The sequence below is a fragment of the Cinclus cinclus genome, chromosome 4 (genome assembly GCF_963662255.1).
Source record: "Cinclus cinclus chromosome 4, bCinCin1.1, whole genome shotgun sequence".
NCBI classification, from domain to species: Eukaryota; Metazoa; Chordata; class Aves; order Passeriformes; family Cinclidae; genus Cinclus; species Cinclus cinclus.
Genome location: NC_085049.1, coordinates 74,027,197 through 74,046,783, shown reverse-complemented (window position 1 = coordinate 74,046,783; position 19,587 = coordinate 74,027,197).

Sequence of the window (19,587 nt, the reverse complement as noted above, 5' to 3'; positions counted from 1 at the left end):
CATCCCTGCCCCTTTTAGGCCCATTGGTGTCGCAAGGGATCATTAGATTGTTAGCCTGCATTGGGTCACAATGGTTCCTTGCTTCTCTTAACCTCTGTGGTGTCACAATGCATCCCATGCCCTTTTAGGCCACATGATGTCACAATGAATCATTTGATTCTTGGCCTCCATGGTGGCATAATAGATCCTTGCTTCTATTGGTCCCCGTGCTGTAACAATCCATCCCTGGCCTTTTTATACCCCCTGGTGCCACAAGGGATCATTAGATTGTTAGCCTGCATTGGGTCACAATGGATCCTTGCTTCTCTTAACCCCTGTGGTGTCACAATGCATCCCATGCCCTTTTAGGCCACTTGATGTCACAATGAATCATTTGATTCTTGGCCTCCATGGTGGCATAATTGTACCAGGTTTTACTTGGGCACCATGCTTTCACAATTCAGCCCTGGCCCTTTTAGGCCCATTGGTGTCGCAAGGTATCATTAGATTGTTAGCCTGCATTGGGTCACAATGGTTCCTTGCTTCTCTTAACCTCTGTGGTGTCACAATGCATCCCATGCCCTTTTAGGCCACTCGATGTCACAATGAATCATTGGATTCTTGGCCTCCCTGGTGTCATAATGGTTCCTTGCTTCTATTGGGCCCCATGCTGTCACAATTCATCCCTGGCCCTTTTACGCCCCCTGGTGTCAAATGGGATCCTGGGATTATTAGCCTCCATTGGGTCACAATGGTTCCTTGCTTCTCTTAACCCCTGTGGTGTCACAATGCATCCCATGCCCTTTTAGGCCACTTGATGTCACAATGAATCATTTGATTCTTGGCCTCCATGGTGTCATAATGGTTCCTTGTTTCTATTGGGCCCCATGCTGTCACAATTCATCCCTGGCCCTTTTACGCCCCCTGGTGTCAAATGGGATCCTGGGATTATTAGCCTCCATTGGGTCACAATGGATCCTTGCTTCTCTTAACCCCTGTGGTGTCACAATGCATCCCATGCCCTTTTAGGCCACATGATGTCACAATGAATCATTTGATTCTTGGCCTCCATGGTGGCATAATAGATCCTTGCTTCTATTGGTCTTCGTGCTGTAACAATCCATCCCTGGCCCTTTTTATACCCCCTGGTGCCACAAGGGATCATTAGATTTTTAGCCTGCATTGGGTCACAATGGTTCCTTGCTTCTCTTAACCTCTGTGGTGTCACAATGCATTCCAAGCCCTTTTAGGCCACTTGGTCTTACAATGAACCATTTGATTCTTGGCCTTCATGGTGTCAAGATGGTTCCTTGCTTCTATAGGTCGCCATGCTGTCAGAGTCCATCCGTGGTCCTTTTGCGCCCCCTGGTGTCAAAAGGGATTCTTAGATTGTTAGCCTGCATTGGGTCACAATGGTGCCTTGCTTCTCTTAACCCCTCTGCTGTCACAATGCATCCCATGCCCTTTTAGGCCACATGATGTCACAATGAATCATTTGATTCTTGGCCTCCATGGTGGCATAATAGATCCTTGCTTCTATTGGTCCCCGTGCTGTAACAATCCATCCCTGGCCCTTTTTACACCCCCTGGTGCCACTAGGGATCATTAGATTGTTAGCCTCCATTGGGTCACAATGGATCCTTGCTTCTCTTAACCCCTGTGGTGTCACAATGCATCCCATGCCCTTTTAGGCCACTTGATGTCACAATGAATTATTTGATTCTTGGCCTCCATGGTGGCATAATTGTACCAGGTTTTACTTGGGCCCCATGCTTTCACAATTCATCCCTGCCCCTTTTAGGCCCATTGGTGTCACAAGGGATCATTAGATTGTTAGCCTGCATTGGGTCACAATGGTTCCTTGCTTCTCTTAACCCCTCTGCTGTCACAATGCATCCCATGCCCTTTTAGGCCACATGATGTCACAATGAATTATTTGATTCTTGGCCTCCATGGAGGCATAATAGATCCTTGCTTCTATTGGTCCCCGTGCTGTAACAATTCATCCCTGGCCCTTTTAGGCCCATTGGTGTCACAAGGGATCATTAGATTGTTAGCCTGCATTGGGTCACAATGGTTCCTTGCTTCTCTTAACCTCTGTGGTGTCACAATGCATCCCATGCCCTTTTAGGCCACTTGATGTCACAATGAATCATTTGATTCTTGGCCTCCATGGTGTCATAATGGTTCCTTGTTTCTATAGGGCCCCATGCTTTCACAATACATCCCTGCCCCATTTAGGCGCATTGGCGTCAAAAGGGATCATTAGATTGTTAGCCTCCATTGGGTCACAATGGATCCTTGCTTCTCTTAACCCCTGTGCTGTCACAATGCATCCCATGCCCTTTTAGGCCACATGACGTCACAATGAATTATTTGATTCTTGGCCTCCATGGCGGCATAATAGATCCTTGCTTCTATTGATCCCCGTGCTGTAACAATACATCCCTGCCCCTTTTTATACCCCCTGGTGCCACAAGGGATCATTAGATTGTTTGCCTGCATTGGGTCACAATGGTTCCTTGCTTCTCTTAACCTCTGTGGTGTCACAATGCATTCCAAGCCCTTTTAGGCCACTTGGTCTTACAATGAACCATTTGATTCTTGGCCTTCATGGTGTCATAAGGGTTCCTCGCTTCTATAGGTCCCCATGCTGTCAGAGTTCATCCCTGGTCCTTTTGCGCCCCCTGGTGTCAAAAGGGATTCTTAGATTGTTAGCCTGCATTGGGTCACAATGGTTCCTTGCTTCTCTTAACCCCTGTGGTGTCACAATGCATCCCATGCCCTTTTAGGCCACTTGATGTCACAATGAATCATTTGATTCTTGGCCTCCATGGTGGCATAATAGATCCTTGCTTCTATTGGTCCCCGTGCTGTAACAATCCATCCCTGGCCTTTTTATACGCCCTGGTGCCACAAGGGATCATTAGATTGTTAGCCTGCATTGGGTCACAATGGTTCCTTGCTTCTCTTAACCCCTGTGGTGTCACAATGCATCCCATGCCCTTTTAGGCCACTTGATGTCACAATGAATCATTTTATTCTTGGCCTCCATGGTGGCATAATTGTACCAGGTTTTACTTTGGCCCCATGCTTTCACAATTCATCCCTGGCCCTTTTAGGCCCATTGGTGTCGCAAGGGATCATTAGATTGTTAGCCTGCATTGGGTCACAATGGTTCCTTGCTTCTCTTAACCTCTGTGGTGTCACAATGCATCCCATGCCCTTTTAGGCCACTTGATGTCACAATGAATCATTTGATTCTTGGCCTCCATGGTGTCATAATGGTTCCTTGTTTCTATTGGGCCCCATGCTGTCACAATTCATCCCTGGCCCTTTTACGCCCCCTGGTGTCAAATGGGTTCCTGGGATTATTAGCCTCCATTGGGTCACATTGCATCCTTGCTTCTCTTAACACCTGTGCTGTCACAATGCATCCCATGCCCTTTTAGGCCACTTGATGTCACAATGAATCATTTGATTCTTGGCCTCCATGGTGGCATAATAGATCCTTGCTTCTATTGGTCCCCGTGCTGTAACAATCCATCCCTGGCCCTTTTTATACCCCCTGGTGCCACAAGGGATCATTAGATTGTTAGCCTGCATTGGGTCACAATGGTTCCTTACTTCTCTTAACCTCTGTGGTGTCACAATGCATTCCAAGCCCTTTTAGGCCACTTGGTCATACAATGAACCATTTGATTCTTGGCCTTCATGGTGTCATGATGGTTCCTTGCTTCTATAGGTCCCTATGCTGTCAGAGTCCATCCGTGGTCCTTTTGCGCCCCCTGGTGTCAAAAGGGATTCTTAGATTGTTAGCCTGCATTGGGTCACAATGGTTCCTTGCTTCTCTTAACCCCTGTGGTGTCACAATGCATCCCATGCCCTTTTAGGCCACATGATGTCACAATGAATCATTTGAATCTTGGCCTCCACCGTGGCATAATAGATCCTTGCTTCTATTGGTCCCCATGATTTCACAATTCATCCCTGGCCCTTTTAGGCCCATTGGTGTCACAAGGGATCATTAGATTGTTAGCCTGCATTGGGTCACAATGGTTCCTTGCTTCTCTTAACCTCTGTGGTGTCACAATGCATCCCATGCCATTTTAGGCCACTTGATGTCACAATGAATCATTTTATTCTTGGCCTCCATGGTGTCATAATGGTTCCTTGTTTCTATTGGGCCCCATGATTTCACAATACATCACTGCCCCTTTTAGGCGCATTGGTGTCAAACGGGATCATTAGATTGTTAGCCTCCATTGGGTCACAATGGATCCTTGCTTCTCTTAACCCCTGTGGTGTCACAATGCATCCCATGCCCTTTTAGGCCACTTGATGTCACAATGAATTATTTGATTCTTGGCCTCCATGGTGTCATAATGGTTCCTTGTTTCTATTGGTCCCCATGCTGTCACAATTCATCCCTGGCCCTTTTACGCCCCCTGGTGTCAAATGAGATCCTGGGATTATTAGCCAGCATTGGGTCACAATGGATCCTTGCTTCTCTTAACCCCTGTGGTATCACAATGTATCCCATGCCCTTTTAGGCCACCTGATGTCACAATGAATTATTTAATTCTTGGCCTCCATGGTGGCATAATAGATCCTTGCTTCTATTGGTCGCCGTGCTGTAACAATTCATCCCTGGCCCTTTTAGGCCCATTGGTGTCACAAGGGATCATTAGATTGTTAGCCTGCATTGGGTCACAATGGATCCTTGCTTCTCTTAACCCCTGTGGTGTCACAATGTATCCCATGCCCTTTTAGGCCACTTGATGTCACAATGAATTATTTGATTCTTGGCCTCCATGGTGGCATAATTGTACCAGGTTTTACTTGGGCCCCATGCTTTCACAATTCATCCCTGGCCCTTTTAGGCCCATTGGTGTCACAAGGGATCATTAGATTGTTAGCCTGCATTGGGTCACAATGGTTCCTTGCTTCTCTTAACCCCTGTGCTGTCACAATGCATCCCATGCCCTTTTAGGCCACATGATGTCACAATGAATCATTTGATTCTTGGCCTCCATGGTGGCATAATAGATCCTTGCTTCTATTGGTCCCCGTGCTGTAACAATTCATCCCTGGCCCTTTTAGGCCCATTGGTGTCACAAGGGATCATTAGATTGTTAGCCTGCATTGGGTCACAATGGTTCCTTGCTTCTCTTAACCTCTGTGGTGTCACAATGCATCCCATGCCCTTTTAGGCCACTTGATGTCACAATGAATCATTTGATTCCTTGCCTCCATGGTGTCATAATGGTTCCTTGTTTCTATTGGGCCCCATGCTTTCACAATACATCCCTGCCCCTTTTAGGCGCATTGGTGTCAAAAGGGATCATTAGATTGTTAGCCTCCATTGGGTCACAATGGATCCTTACTTCTCTTAACCCCTGTGCTGTCACAATGCATCCCATGCCCTTTTAGGCCACTTGATGTCACAATGAATTATTTGATTCTTGGCCTCCATGGCGGCATAATAGATCCTTGCTTCTATTGGTCCCCGTGCTGTAACAATCCATCCCTGCCCCTTTTTATACCCCCTGGTGCCACAAGGGATCATTAGATTGTTTGCCTGCATTGGGTCACAATGGTTCCTTGCTTCTCTTAACCTCTGTGGTGTCACAATGCATTCCAAGCCCTTTTAGGCCACTTGGTCATACAATGAACCATTTGATTCTTGGCCTTCATGGTGTCATAAGGGTTCCTCGCTTCTATAGGTCCCCATGCTGTCAGAGTTCATCCGTGGTCCTTTTGCGCCCCCTGGTGTCAAAAGGGATTCTTAGATTGTTAGCCTGCATTGGGTCACAATGGTTCCTTGCTTCTCTTAACCCCTGTGCTGTCACAATGCATCCCATGCCCTTTTAGGCCACTTGATGTCACAATGAATCATTTGATTCTTGGCCTCCATGGTGGCATAATTGTACCAGGTTTTACTTGGGCCCCATGCTTTCACAATTCATCCCTGGCCCTTTTAGGCCCATTGGTGTCACAAGGGATCATTAGATTGTTAGCCTGCATTGGATCACAATGGTTCCTTGCTTCTCTTAACCCCTGTGCTGTCACAATGCATCCCATGCCCTTTTAGGCCACATGATGTCACAATGAATCATTTGATTCTTGGCCTCCATGGTGGCATAATAGATCCTTGCTTCTATTGGTCTCCGTGCTGTAACAATTCATCGCTGGCCCATTTAGGCCCATTGGTGTCACAAGGGATCATTAGATTGTTAGCCTGCATTGGGTCACAATGGTTCCTTGCTTCTCTTAACCTCTGTGGTGTCACAATGCATCCCATGCCCTTTTAGGCCACATGATGTCACAATGAATCATTTGATTCTTGGCCTCCATGGTGGCATAATAGATCCTTGCTTCTATTGGTCCCCGTGCTGTAACAATCCATCCCTGGCCCTTTTTATACCCCCTGGTGCCACAAGGGATCATTAGATTGTTAGCCTGCATTGGGTCACAATGGATCCTTGCTTCTCTTAACCCCTGTGCTGTCACAATGCATCCCATGCCCTTTTAGGCCACTTGATGTCACAATGAATCATTTGATTCTTGGCCTCCATGGTGGCATAATTGTACCAGGTTTTACTTGGGCACCATGCTTTCACAATTCATCCCTGGCCCTTTTAGGCCCATTGGTGTCACAAGGTATCATTAGATTGTTAGCCTGCATTGGGTCACAATGGTTCCTTGCTTCTCTTAACCTCTGTGGTGTCACAATGCATCCCATGCCCTTTTAGGCCACTTGATGTCACAATGAATCATTGGATTCTTGGCCTCCATGGTGTCATAATGGTTCCTTGCTTCTATTGGGCCCCATGCTGTCACAATTCATCCCTGGCCCTTTTACGCCCCCTGGTGTCAAATGGGATCCTGGGATTATTAGCCTCCATTGGGTCACAATGGTTCCTTGCTTCTCTTAACCCCTGTGGTGTCACAATGCATCCCATGCCCTTTTAGGCCACTTGATGTCAAAATGAATCATTTGATTCTTGGCCTCCATGGTGTCATAATGGTTCCTTGTTTCTATTGGGCCCCATGCTGTCACAATTCATCCCTGGCCCTTTTACGCCCCCTGGTGTCAAATGGGATCCTGGGATTATTAGCCTCCATTGGGTCACAATGGATCCTTGCTTCTCTTAACCCCTGTGGTGTCACAATGCATCCCATGCCCTTTTAGGCTACATGATGTCACAATGAATCATTTTATTCTTGGCCTCCATGGTGGCATAATAGATCCTTGCTTCTATTGGTCTTCGTGCTGTAACAATCCATCCCTGGCCCTTTTTATACCCCCTGGTGCCACAAGGGATCATTAGATTTTTAGCCTGCATTGGGTCACAATGGTTCCTTGCTTCTCTTAACCTCTGTGGTGTCACAATGCATTCCAAGCCCTTTTAGGCCACTTGGTCTTACAATGAACCATTTGATTCTTGGCCTTCATGGTGTCATGATGGTTCCTTGCTTCTATAGGTCGCCATGCTGTCAGAGTCCATCCGTGGTCCTTTTGCGCCCCCTGGTGTCAAAAGGGATTCTTAGATTGTTAGCCTGCATTGGGTCACAATGGTGCCTTGCTTCTCTTAACCCCTCTGCTGTCACAATGCATCCCATGCCCTTTTAGGCCACATGATGTCACAATGAATCATTTGATTCTTGGCCTCCATGGTGGCATAATAGATCCTTGCTTCTATTGGTCCCCGTGCTGTAACAATCCATCCCTGGAACTTTTAATACCCCCTGGTGCCACTAGGGATCATTAGATTGTTAGCCTGCATTGGGTCACAATGGATGCTTACTTCTCTTAACCCCTGTGCTGTCACAATGCATCCCATGCCCTTTTAGGCCACATGATGTCACAATAAATTATTTGATTCTTGGCCTCCATGGTGGCATAATAGATCCTTGCTTCTATTGGTCGCCGTGCTGTAACAATACATCCCTGGCCCTTTTAGGCCCATTGGTGTCACAAGGGATCATTAGATTGTTAGCCTCCATTGGGTCACAATGGATCCTTGCTTCTCTTAACCCCTGTGGTGTCACAATGCATCCCATGCCCTTTTAGGCCACTTGATGTCACAATGAATTATTTGATTCTTGGCCTCCATGGTGGCATAATTGTACCAGGTTTTACTTGGGCCCCATGCTTTCACAATTCATCCCTGGCCCTTTTAGGCCCATTGGTGTCACAAGGGATCATTAGATTGTTAGCCTGCATTGGGTCACAATGGTTCCTTGCTTCTCTTAACCCCTGTGCTGTCACAATGCATCCCATGCCCTTTTAGGCCACATGATGTCACAATGAATTATTTGATTCTTGGCCTCCATGGTGGCATAATAGATCCTTGCTTCTATTGGTCCCCGTGCTGTAACAATTCATTCCTGGCCCTTTTAGGCCCATTGGTGTCACAAGGGATCATTAGATTGTTAGCCTGCATTGGGTCACAATGGTTCCTTGCTTCTCTTAACCTCTGTGGTGTCACAATGCATCCCATGCCCTTTTAGGCCACTTGATGTCACAATGAATCATTTGATTCTTGGCCTCCATGGTGTCATAATGGTTCCTTGTTTCTATAGGGCCTCATGCTTTCACAATACATCCCTGCCCCATTTAGGCGCATTGGTGTCAAAAGGGATCATTAGATTGTTAGCCTGCATTGGATCACAATGGTTCCTTGCTTCTCTTAACCCCTGTGGTGTCACAATGCATCCCATGCCCTTTTAGGCCACTTGATGTCACAATGAATCATTTTATTCTTGGCCTCCATGGTGGCATAATTGTACCAGGTTTTACTTGGGCCCCATGCTTTCACAATTCATCCCTGCCCCTTTTAGGCCCATTGGTGTCGCAAGGGATCATTAGATTGTTAGCCTGCATTGGGTCACAATGGTTCCTTGCTTCTCTTAACCTCTGTGGTGTCACAATGCATCCCATGCCCTTTTAGGCCACATGATGTCACAATGAATCATTTGATTCTTGGCCTCCATGGTGGCATAATAGATCCTTGCTTCTATTGGTCCCCGTGCTGTAACAATCCATCCCTGGCCTTTTTATACCCCCTGGTGCCACAAGGGATCATTAGATTGTTAGCCTGCATTGGGTCACAATGGATCCTTGCTTCTCTTAACCCCTGTGGTGTCACAATGCATCCCATGCCCTTTTAGGCCACTTGATGTCACAATGAATCATTTGATTCTTGGCCTCCATGGTGGCATAATTGTACCAGGTTTTACTTGGGCACCATGCTTTCACAATTCAGCCCTGGCCCTTTTAGGCCCATTGGTGTCGCAAGGTATCATTAGATTGTTAGCCTGCATTGGGTCACAATGGTTCCTTGCTTCTCTTAACCTCTGTGGTGTCACAATGCATCCCATGCCCTTTTAGGCCACTCGATGTCACAATGAATCATTGGATTCTTGGCCTCCCTGGTGTCATAATGGTTCCTTGCTTCTATTGGGCCCCATGCTGTCACAATTCATCCCTGGCCCTTTTACGCCCCCTGGTGTCAAATGGGATCCTGGGATTATTAGCCTCCATTGGGTCACAATGGTTCCTTGCTTCTCTTAACCCCTGTGGTGTCACAATGCATCCCATGCCCTTTTAGGCCACTTGATGTCACAATGAATCATTTGATTCTTGGCCTCCATGGTGTCATAATGGTTCCTTGTTTCTATTGGGCCCCATGCTGTCACAATTCATCCCTGGCCCTTTTACGCCCCCTGGTGTCAAATGGGATCCTGGGATTATTAGCCTCCATTGGGTCACAATGGATCCTTGCTTCTCTTAACCCCTGTGGTGTCACAATGCATCCCATGCCCTTTTAGGCCACATGATGTCACAATGAATCATTTTATTCTTGGCCTCCATGGTGGCATAATAGATCCTTGCTTCTATTGGTCTTCGTGCTGTAACAATCCATCCCTGGCCCTTTTTATACCCCCTGGTGCCACAAGGGATCATTAGATTTTTAGCCTGCATTGGGTCACAATGGTTCCTTGCTTCTCTTAACCTCTGTGGTGTCACAATGCATTCCAAGCCCTTTTAGGCCACTTGGTCTTACAATGAACCATTTGATTCTTGGCCTTCATGGTGTCAAGATGGTTCCTTGCTTCTATAGGTCGCCATGCTGTCAGAGTCCATCCGTGGTCCTTTTGCGCCCCCTGGTGTCAAAAGGGATTCTTAGATTGTTAGCCTGCATTGGGTCACAATGGTGCCTTGCTTCTCTTAACCCCTCTGCTGTCACAATGCATCCCATGCCCTTTTAGGCCACATGATGTCACAATGAATCATTTGATTCTTGGCCTCCATGGTGGCATAATAGATCCTTGCTTCTATTGGTCCCCGTGCTGTAACAATCCATCCCTGGCCCTTTTTACACCCCCTGGTGCCACTAGGGATCATTAGATTGTTAGCCTCCATTGGGTCACAATGGATCCTTGCTTCTCTTAACCCCTGTGGTGTCACAATGCATCCCATGCCCTTTTAGGCCACTTGATGTCACAATGAATTATTTGATTCTTGGCCTCCATGGTGGCATAATTGTACCAGGTTTTACTTGGGCCCCATGCTTTCACAATTCATCCCTGGCCCTTTTAGGCCCATTGGTGTCACAAGGGATCATTAGATTGTTAGCCTGCATTGGGTCACAATGGTTCCTTGCTTCTCTTAACCCCTGTGCTGTCACAATGCATCCCATGCCCTTTTAGGCCACATGATGTCACAATGAATTATTTGATTCTTGGCCTCCATGGTGGCATAATAGATCCTTGCTTCTATTGGTCCCCGTGCTGTAACAATTCATCCCTGGCCCTTTTAGGCCCATTGGTGTCACAAGGGATCATTAGATTGTTAGCCTGCATTGGGTCACAATGGTTCCTTGCTTCTCTTAACCTCTGTGGTGTCACAATGCATCCCATGCCCTTTTAGGCCACTTGATGTCACAATGAATCATTTGATTCTTGGCCTCCATGGTGTCATAATGGTTCCTTGTTTCTATTGGGCCCCATGCTTTCACAATACATCCCTGCCCCATTTAGGCGCATTGGTGTCAAAAGGGATCATTAGATTGTTAGCCTGCATTGGGTCACAATGGTTCCTTGCTTCTCTTAACCCCTGTGCTTTCACAATGCATCCCATGCCCTTTTAAGCCACATGATGTCACAATGAATCATTTGATTCTTGGCCTCCATGGTGGCATAATAGATCCTTGCTTCTATTGGTCCCCGTGCTGTAACAATCCATCCCTGGCCTTTTTATACGCCCTGGTGCCACAAGGGATCATTAGATTGTTAGCCTGCATTGGGTCACAATGGTTCCTTGCTTCTCTTAACCCCTGTGGTGTCACAATGCATCCCATGCCCTTTTAGGCCACTTGATGTCACAATGAATCATTTTATTCTTGGCCTCCATGGTGGCATAATTGTACCAGGTTTTACTTGGGCCCCATGCTTTCAAAATTCATCCCTGGCCCTTTTAGGCCCATTGGTGTCGCAAGGGATCATTAGATTGTTAGCCTGCATTGGGTCACAATGGTTCCTTGCTTCTCTTAACCTCTGTGGTGTCACAATGCATCCCATGCCCTTTTAGGCCACTTGATGTCACAATGAATCATTGGATTCTTGGCCTCCATGGTGTCATAATGGTTCCTTGTTTCTATTGGGCCCCATGCTGTCACAATTCATCCCTGGCCCTTTTACGCCCCCTGGTGTCAAATGGGTTCCTGGGATTATTAGCCTCCATTGGGTCACATTGCATCCTTGCTTCTCTTAACCCCTGTGGTGTCACAATGCATCCCATGCCCTTTTAGGCCACTTGATGTCACAATGAATCATTTGATTCTTGGCCTCCATGGTGTCATAATGGTTCCTTGTTTCTATAGGGCCCCATGCTTTCACAATACATCCCTGCCCCATTTAGGCGCATTGGTGTCAAAAGGGATCATTAGATTGTTAGCCTCAATTGGGTCACAATGGATCCTTGCTTCTCTTAACCCCTGTGCTGTCACAATGCATCCCATGCCCTTTTAGGCCACATGATGTCACAATGAATTATTTGATTCTTGGCCTCCATGGTGGCATAATAGATCCTTGATTCTATTGGTCGCCGTGCTGTAACAATTCATCCCTGGCCCTTTTAGGCCCATTGGTGTCACAAGGGATCATTAGATTTTTAGCCTCCATTGGGTCACAATGGATCCTTGCTTCTCTTAACCCCTGTGGTGTCACAATGCATCCCATGCCCTTTTAGGCCACTTGATGTCACAATGAATTATTTGATTCTTGGCCACCATGGTGGCATAATTGTACCAGGATTTACTTGGGCCCCATGCTTTCACAATTCATCCCTGCCCCTTTTAGGCCCATTGGTGTCACAAGGGATCATTAGATTGTTAGCCTGCATTGGGTCACAATGGTTCCTTGCTTCTCTTAACCTCTGTGGTGTCACAATGCATCCTATGCCCTTTTAGGCCATTTGATGTCACAATGAATCATTTGATTCTTGGCCTCCATGGTGTCATAATGGTTCCTTGCTTCTATTGGGCCCCATGCTGTCACAATTCATCCCTGGCCCTTTTACGCCCCCTGGTGTCAAATGGGTTCCTGGGATTATTAGCCTCCATTGGGTCACATTGCATCCTTGCTTCTCTTAACCCCTGTGCTGTCACAATGCATCCCATGCCCTTTTAGGCCACTTGATGTCACAATGGATCATTTGATTCTTGGCCTCCATGGTGTCATAATGGTTCCTCGTTTCTATAGGGCCCCATGCTTTCACAATACATCCCTGCCCCATTTAGGCGCATTGGTGTCAAAAGGGATCATTAGATTGTTAGCCTCAATTGGGTCACAATGGATCCTTGCTTCTCTTAACCCCTGTGCTGTCACAATGCATCCCATGCCCTTTTAGGCCACATGATGTCACAATGAATTATTTGATTCTTGGCCTCCATGGAGGCATAATAGATCCTTGCTTCTATTGGTCGCCGTGCTGTAACAATTCATCCCTGGCCCTTTTAGGCCCATTGGTGTCACAAGGGATCATTAGATTGTTAGCCTCCATTGGGTCACAATGGATCCTTGCTTCTCTTAACCCCTGTGGTGTCACAATGCATCCCATGCCCTTTTAGGCCACTTGATGTCACAATGAATTATTTGATTCTTGGCCTCCATGGTGGCATAATTGTACCAGGTTTTACATGGGCCCCATGCTTTCACAATTCATCCCTGCCCCTTTTAGGCCCATTGGTGTCACAAGGGATCATTAGATTGTTAGCCTGCATTGGGTCACAATGGTGCCTTGCTTCTCTTAACCCCTGTGCTGTCACAATGCATCCCATGCCCTTTTAGGCCACATGATGTCACAATGAATTATTTGATTCTTGGCCTCCATGGTGGCATAATAGATCCTTGCTTCTATTGGTCCCCGTGCTGTAACAATTCATCCCTGGCCCTTTTAGGCCCATTGGTGTCACAAGGGATCATTAGATTGTTAGCCTGCATTGGGTCACAATGGTTCCTTGCTTCTCTTAACCTCTGTGGTGTCACAATGCATCCCATGCCCTTTTAGGCCACTTGATGTCACAATGAATCATTTGATTCTTGGCCTCCATTGTGGCATAATAGATCCTTGCTTCTATTGGTCCCCGTGCTGTAACAATCCATCCCTGCCCCATTTAGGCGCATTGGTGTCAAAAGGGATCATTAGATTGTTAGCCTCCATTGGGGCACAATGGATTCTTGCTTCTCTTAACCCCTGTGCTGTCACAATGCATCCCATGCCCTTTTAGGCCACATGACGTCACAATGAATTATTTGATTCTTGGCCTCCATGGCGGCATAATAGATCCTTGCTTCTATTGATCCCCGTGCTGTAACAATACATCCCTGCCCCTTTTTATACCCCCTGGTGCCACAAGGGATCATTAGATTGTTTGCCTGCATTGGGTCACAATGGTTCCTTGCTTCTCTTAACCTCTGTGGTGTCACAATGCATTCCAAGCCCTTTTAGGCCACTTGGTCTTACAATGAACCATTTGATTCTTGGCCTTCATGGTGTCATAAGGGTTCCTCGCTTCTATAGGTCCCCATGCTGTCAGAGTTCATCCGTGGTCCTTTTGCGCCCCCTGGTGTCAAAAGGGATTCTTAGATTGTTAGCCTGCATTGGGTCACAATGGTTCCTTGCTTCTCTTAACCCCTGTGGTGTCACAATGCATCCCATGCCCTTTTAGGCCACTTGATGTCACAATGAATCATTTGATTCTTGGCCTCCATGGTGGCATAATTGTACCAGGTTTTACTTGGGCCCCATGCTTTCACAATTCATCCCTGGCCCTTTTAGGCCCATTGGTGTCACAAGGGATCATTAGATTGTTAGCCTGCATTGGATCACAATGGTTCCTTGCTTCTCTTAACCCCTGTGCTGTCACAATGCATCCCATGCCCTTTTAGGCCACATGATGTCACAATGAATCATTTGATTCTTGGCCTCCATGGTGGCATAATAGATCCTTGCTTCTATTGGTCCCCGTGCTGTAACAATCCATCCCTGGCATTTTATACGCCCTGGTGCCACAAGGGATCATTAGATTGTTAGCCTGCATTGGGTCACAATGGTTCCTTGCTTCTCTTAACCCCTGTGCTGTCACAATGCATCCCATGCCCTTTTAGGCCACTTGATGTCACAATGAATCATTTTATTCTTGGCCTCCATGGTGGCATAATTGTACCAGGTTTTACTTGGGCCCCATGCTTTCACAATTCATCCCTGGCCCTTTTAGGCCCATTGGTGTCGCAAGGGATCATTAGATTGTTAGCCTGCATTGGGTCACAATGGTTCCTTGCTTCTCTTAACCTCTGTGGTGTCACAATGCATCCCATGCCCTTTTAGGCCACTTGATGTCACAATGAATCATTTGATTCTTGGCCTCCATGGTGTCATAATGGTTCCTTGTTTCTATTGGGCCCCATGCTGTCACAATTCATCCCTGGCCCTTTTATGCCCCCTGGTGTCATATGGGTTCCTGGGATTATTAGCCTCCATTGGGTCACATTGCATCCTTGCTTCTCTTAACCCCTGTGCTGTCACAATGCATCCCATGCCCTTTTAGGCCACTTGATGTCACAATGAATCATTTGATTCTTGGCCTCCATGGTGGCATAATAGATCCTTGCTTCTATTGGTCCCCGTGCTGTAACAATCCATCCCTGGCCCTTTTTATACCCCCTGGTGCCACAAGGGATCATTAGATTGTTAGCCTGCATTGGGTCACAATGGTTCCTTACTTCTCTTAACCTCTGTGGTGTCACAATGCATTCCAAGCCCTTTTAGGCCACTTGGTCTTACAATGAACCATTTGATTCTTGGCCTTCATGGTGTCATAAGGGTTCCTCGCTTCTATAGGTCCCCATGCTGTCAGAGTTCATCCGTGGTCCTTTTGCGCCCCCTGGTGTCAAAAGGGATTCTTAGATTGTTAGCCTGCATTGGGTCACAATGGCGCCTTGCTTCTCTTAACCCCTGTGGTGTCACAATGCATCCCATGCCCTTTTAGGCCACTTGATGTCACAATGAATTATTTGATTCTTGGCCTCCATGGTGGCATAATTGTACCAGGTTTTACTTGGGCCCCATGCTTTCACAATTCATCCCTGCCCCTTTTAGGCCCATTGGTGTCACAAGGGATCATTAGATTGTTAGCCTGCATTGGGTCACAATGGTGCCTTGCTTCTCTTAACCCCTGTGCTGTCACAATGCATCCCATGCCCTTTTAGGCCACATGATGTCACAATGAATTATTTGATTCTTGGCCTCCATGGTGGCATAATAGATCCTTGCTTCTATTGGTCCCCGTGCTGTAACAATTCGTCCCTGGCCCTTTTAGGCCCATTGGTGTCACAAGGGATCATTAGATTGTTAGCCTGCATTGGGTCACAATGGTTCCTTGCTTCTCTTAACCTCTGTGGTGTCACAATGCATCCCATGCCCTTTTAGGCCACTTGATGTCACAATGAATCATTTGATTCTTGGCCTCCATTGTGGCATAATAGATCCTTGCTTCTATTGGTCCCCGTGCTGTAACAATCCATCCCTGCCCCATTTAGGCGCATTGGTGTCAAAAGGGATCATTAGATTGTTAGCCTCCATTGGGTCACAATGGATCCTTGCTTCTCTTAACCCCTGTGCTGTCACAATGCATCCCATGCCCTTTTAGGCCACATGACGTCACAATGAATTATTTGATTCTTGGCCTCCATGGCGGCATAATAGATCCTTGCTTCTATTGATCCCCGTGCTGTAACAATACATCCCTGCCCCTTTTTATACCCCCTGGTGCCACAAGGGATCATTAGATTGTTTGCCTGCATTGGGTCACAATGGTTCCTTGCTTCTCTTAACCTCTGTGGTGTCACAATGCATTCCAAGCCCTTTTAGGCCACTTGGTCTTACAATGAACCATTTGATTCTTGGCCTTCATGGTGTCATAAGGGTTCCTCGCTTCTATAGGTCCCCATGCTGTCAGAGTTCATCCGTGGTCCTTTTGCGCCCCCTGGTGTCAAAAGGGATTCTTAGATTGTTAGCCTGCATTGGGTCACAATGGTTCCTTGCTTCTCTTAACCCCTGTGGTGTCACAATGCATCCCATGCCCTTTTAGGCCACTTGATGTCACAATGAATCATTTGATTCTTGGCCTCCATGGTGGCATAATTGTACCAGGTTTTACTTGGGCCCCATGCTTTCACAATTCATCCCTGGCCCTTTTAGGCCCATTGGTGTCACAAGGGATCATTAGATTGTTAGCCTGCATTGGATCACAATGGTTCCTTGCTTCTCTTAACCCCTGTGCTGTCACAATGCATCCCATGCCCTTTTAGGCCACATGATGTCACAATGAATCATTTGATTCTTGGCCTCCATGGTGGCATAATAGATCCTTGCTTCTATTGGTCCCCGTGCTGTAACAATCCATCCCTGGCCTTTTTATACGCCCTGGTGCCACAAGGGATCATTAGATTGTTAGCCTGCATTGGGTCACAATGGTTCCTTGCTTCTCTTAACCCCTGTGCTGTCACAATGCATCCCATGCCCTTTTAGGCCACTTGATGTCACAATGAATCATTTTATTCTTGGCCTCCATGGTGGCATAATTGTACCAGGTTTTACTTGGGCCCCATGCTTTCACAATTCATCCCTGGCCCTTTTAGGCCCATTGGTGTCGCAAGGGATCATTAGATTGTTAGCCTGCATTGGGTCACAATGGTTCCTTGCTTCTCTTAACCCCTGTGGTGTCACAATGCATCCCATGCCCTTTTAGGCCACTTGATGTCACAATGAATCATTTGATTCTTGGCCTCCATGGTGTCATAATGGTTCCTTGTTTCTATTGGGCCCCATGCTGTCACAATTCATCCCTGGCCCTTTTACGCCCCCTGGTGTCAAATGGGTTCCTGGGATTATTAGCCTCCATTGGGTCACATTGCATCCTTGCTTCTCTTAACCCCTGTGCTGTCACAATGCATCCCATGCCCTTTTAGGCCACTTGATGTCACAATGAATCATTTGATTCTTGGCCTCCATGGTGGCATAATAGATCCTTGCTTCTATTGGTCCCCGTGCTGTAACAATCCATCCCTGGCCCTTTTTATACCCCCTGGTGCCACAAGGGATCATTAGATTGTTAGCCTGCATTGGGTCACAATGGTTCCTTACTTCTCTTAACCTCTGTGGTGTCACAATGCATTCCAAGCCCTTTTAGGCCACTTGGTCTTACAATGAACCATTTGATTCTTGGCCTTCATGGTGTCATGATGGTTCCTTGCTTCTATAGGTCCCCATGCTGTCAGAGTCCATCCGTGGTCCTTTTGCGCCCCCTGGTGTCAAAAGGGATTCTTAGATTGTTAGCCTGCATTGGGTCACAATGGTTCCTTGCTTCTCTTAACCCCTGTGCTGTCACAATGCATCCCATGCCCTTTTAGGCCACATGATGTCACAATGAATCATTTGATTCTTGGCCTCCACCGTGGCATAATAGATCCTTGCTTCTATTGGTCCCCATGATTTCACAATTCATCCCTGGCCCTTTTAGGCCCATTGGTGTCACAAGGGATCATTAGATTGTTAGCCTGCATTGGGTCACAATGGTTCCTTGCTTCTCTTAACCTCTGTGGTGTCACAATGCATCCCATGCCCTTTTAGGCCACTTGATGTCACAATGAATCATTTTATTCTTGGCCTCCATGGTGTCATAATGGTTCCTTGTTTCTATTGGGCCCCATGATTTCACAATACATCCCTGCCCCTTTTAGGCGCATTGGTGTCAAAAGGGATCATTAGATTGTTAGCCTCCATTGGGTCACAATGGATCCTTGCTTCTCTTAACCCCTGTGGTGTCACAATGCATCCCATGCCCTTTTAGGCCACTTGATGTCACAATGAATTATTTGATTCTTGGCCTCCATGGTGTCATAATGGTTCCTTGTTTCTATTGGGCCCCATGCTGTCACAATTCATCCCTGGCCCTTTTACGCCCCCTGGTGTCAAATGAGATCCTGGGATTATTAGCCTCCATTGGGTCACAATGCATCCTTGCTTCTCTTAACCCCTGTGCTGTCACAGTGCATCCCATGCCCTTTTAGGCCACTTGATGTCACAATGAATCATTTGATTCTTGGCCTCCATGGCGGCATAATAGATCCTTGCTTCTATTGGTCCCCGTGCTGTAACAATCCATCCCTGGCCCTTTTTATATCCCCTGGTGCCACAAGGGATCATTAGATTGTTAGCCTGCATTGGGTCACAATGGTTCCTTACTTCTCTTAACCTCTGTGGTGTCACAATGCATTCCAAGCCCTTTTAGGCCACTTGGTCTTACAATGAACCATTTGATTCTTGGCCTTCATGGTGTCATGATGGTTCCTTGCTTCTATAGGTCCCCATGCTGTCAGAGTTCATCCGTGTTCCTTTTGCGCCCCCTGGTGTCAAAAGGGATTCTTAGATTGTTAGCCTGCATTGGGTCACAATGGTTCCTTGCTTCTCTTAACCCCTGTGCTGTCACAATGCATCCCATGCCCTTTTAGGCCACATGATGTCACAATGAATTATTTAATTCTTGGCCTCCATGGTGGCGTAATTGTACCAGGTTTTAATTGGGCCCCATGCTTTCACAATATATCCCTGCCCCTTTTAGGCCCATTGGTGTCAAAAGGGATCATTAGATTGTTAGCCTCCATTGGGTCACAATGGATCCTTGCTTCTCTTAACCCCTGTGCTGTCACAATGCATCCCATGCCCTTTTAGGCCACATGATGTCACAATGAATTATTTGATTCTTGGCCTCCACCGTGGCATAATAGATCCTTGCTTCTATTGGTCCCCATGATTTCACAATTCATCCCTGGCCCTTTTAGGCCCATTGGTGTCACAAGGGATCATTAGATTGTTAGCCTGCATTGGGTCACAATGGTTCCTTGCTTCTCTTAACCCCTGTGGTGTCACAATGCATCCCATGCCCTTTTAGGCCACTTGATGTCACAATGAATCATTTGATTCTTGGCCTCCATGGTGTCATAATGGTTCCTTGTTTCTATTGGGCCCCATGCTGT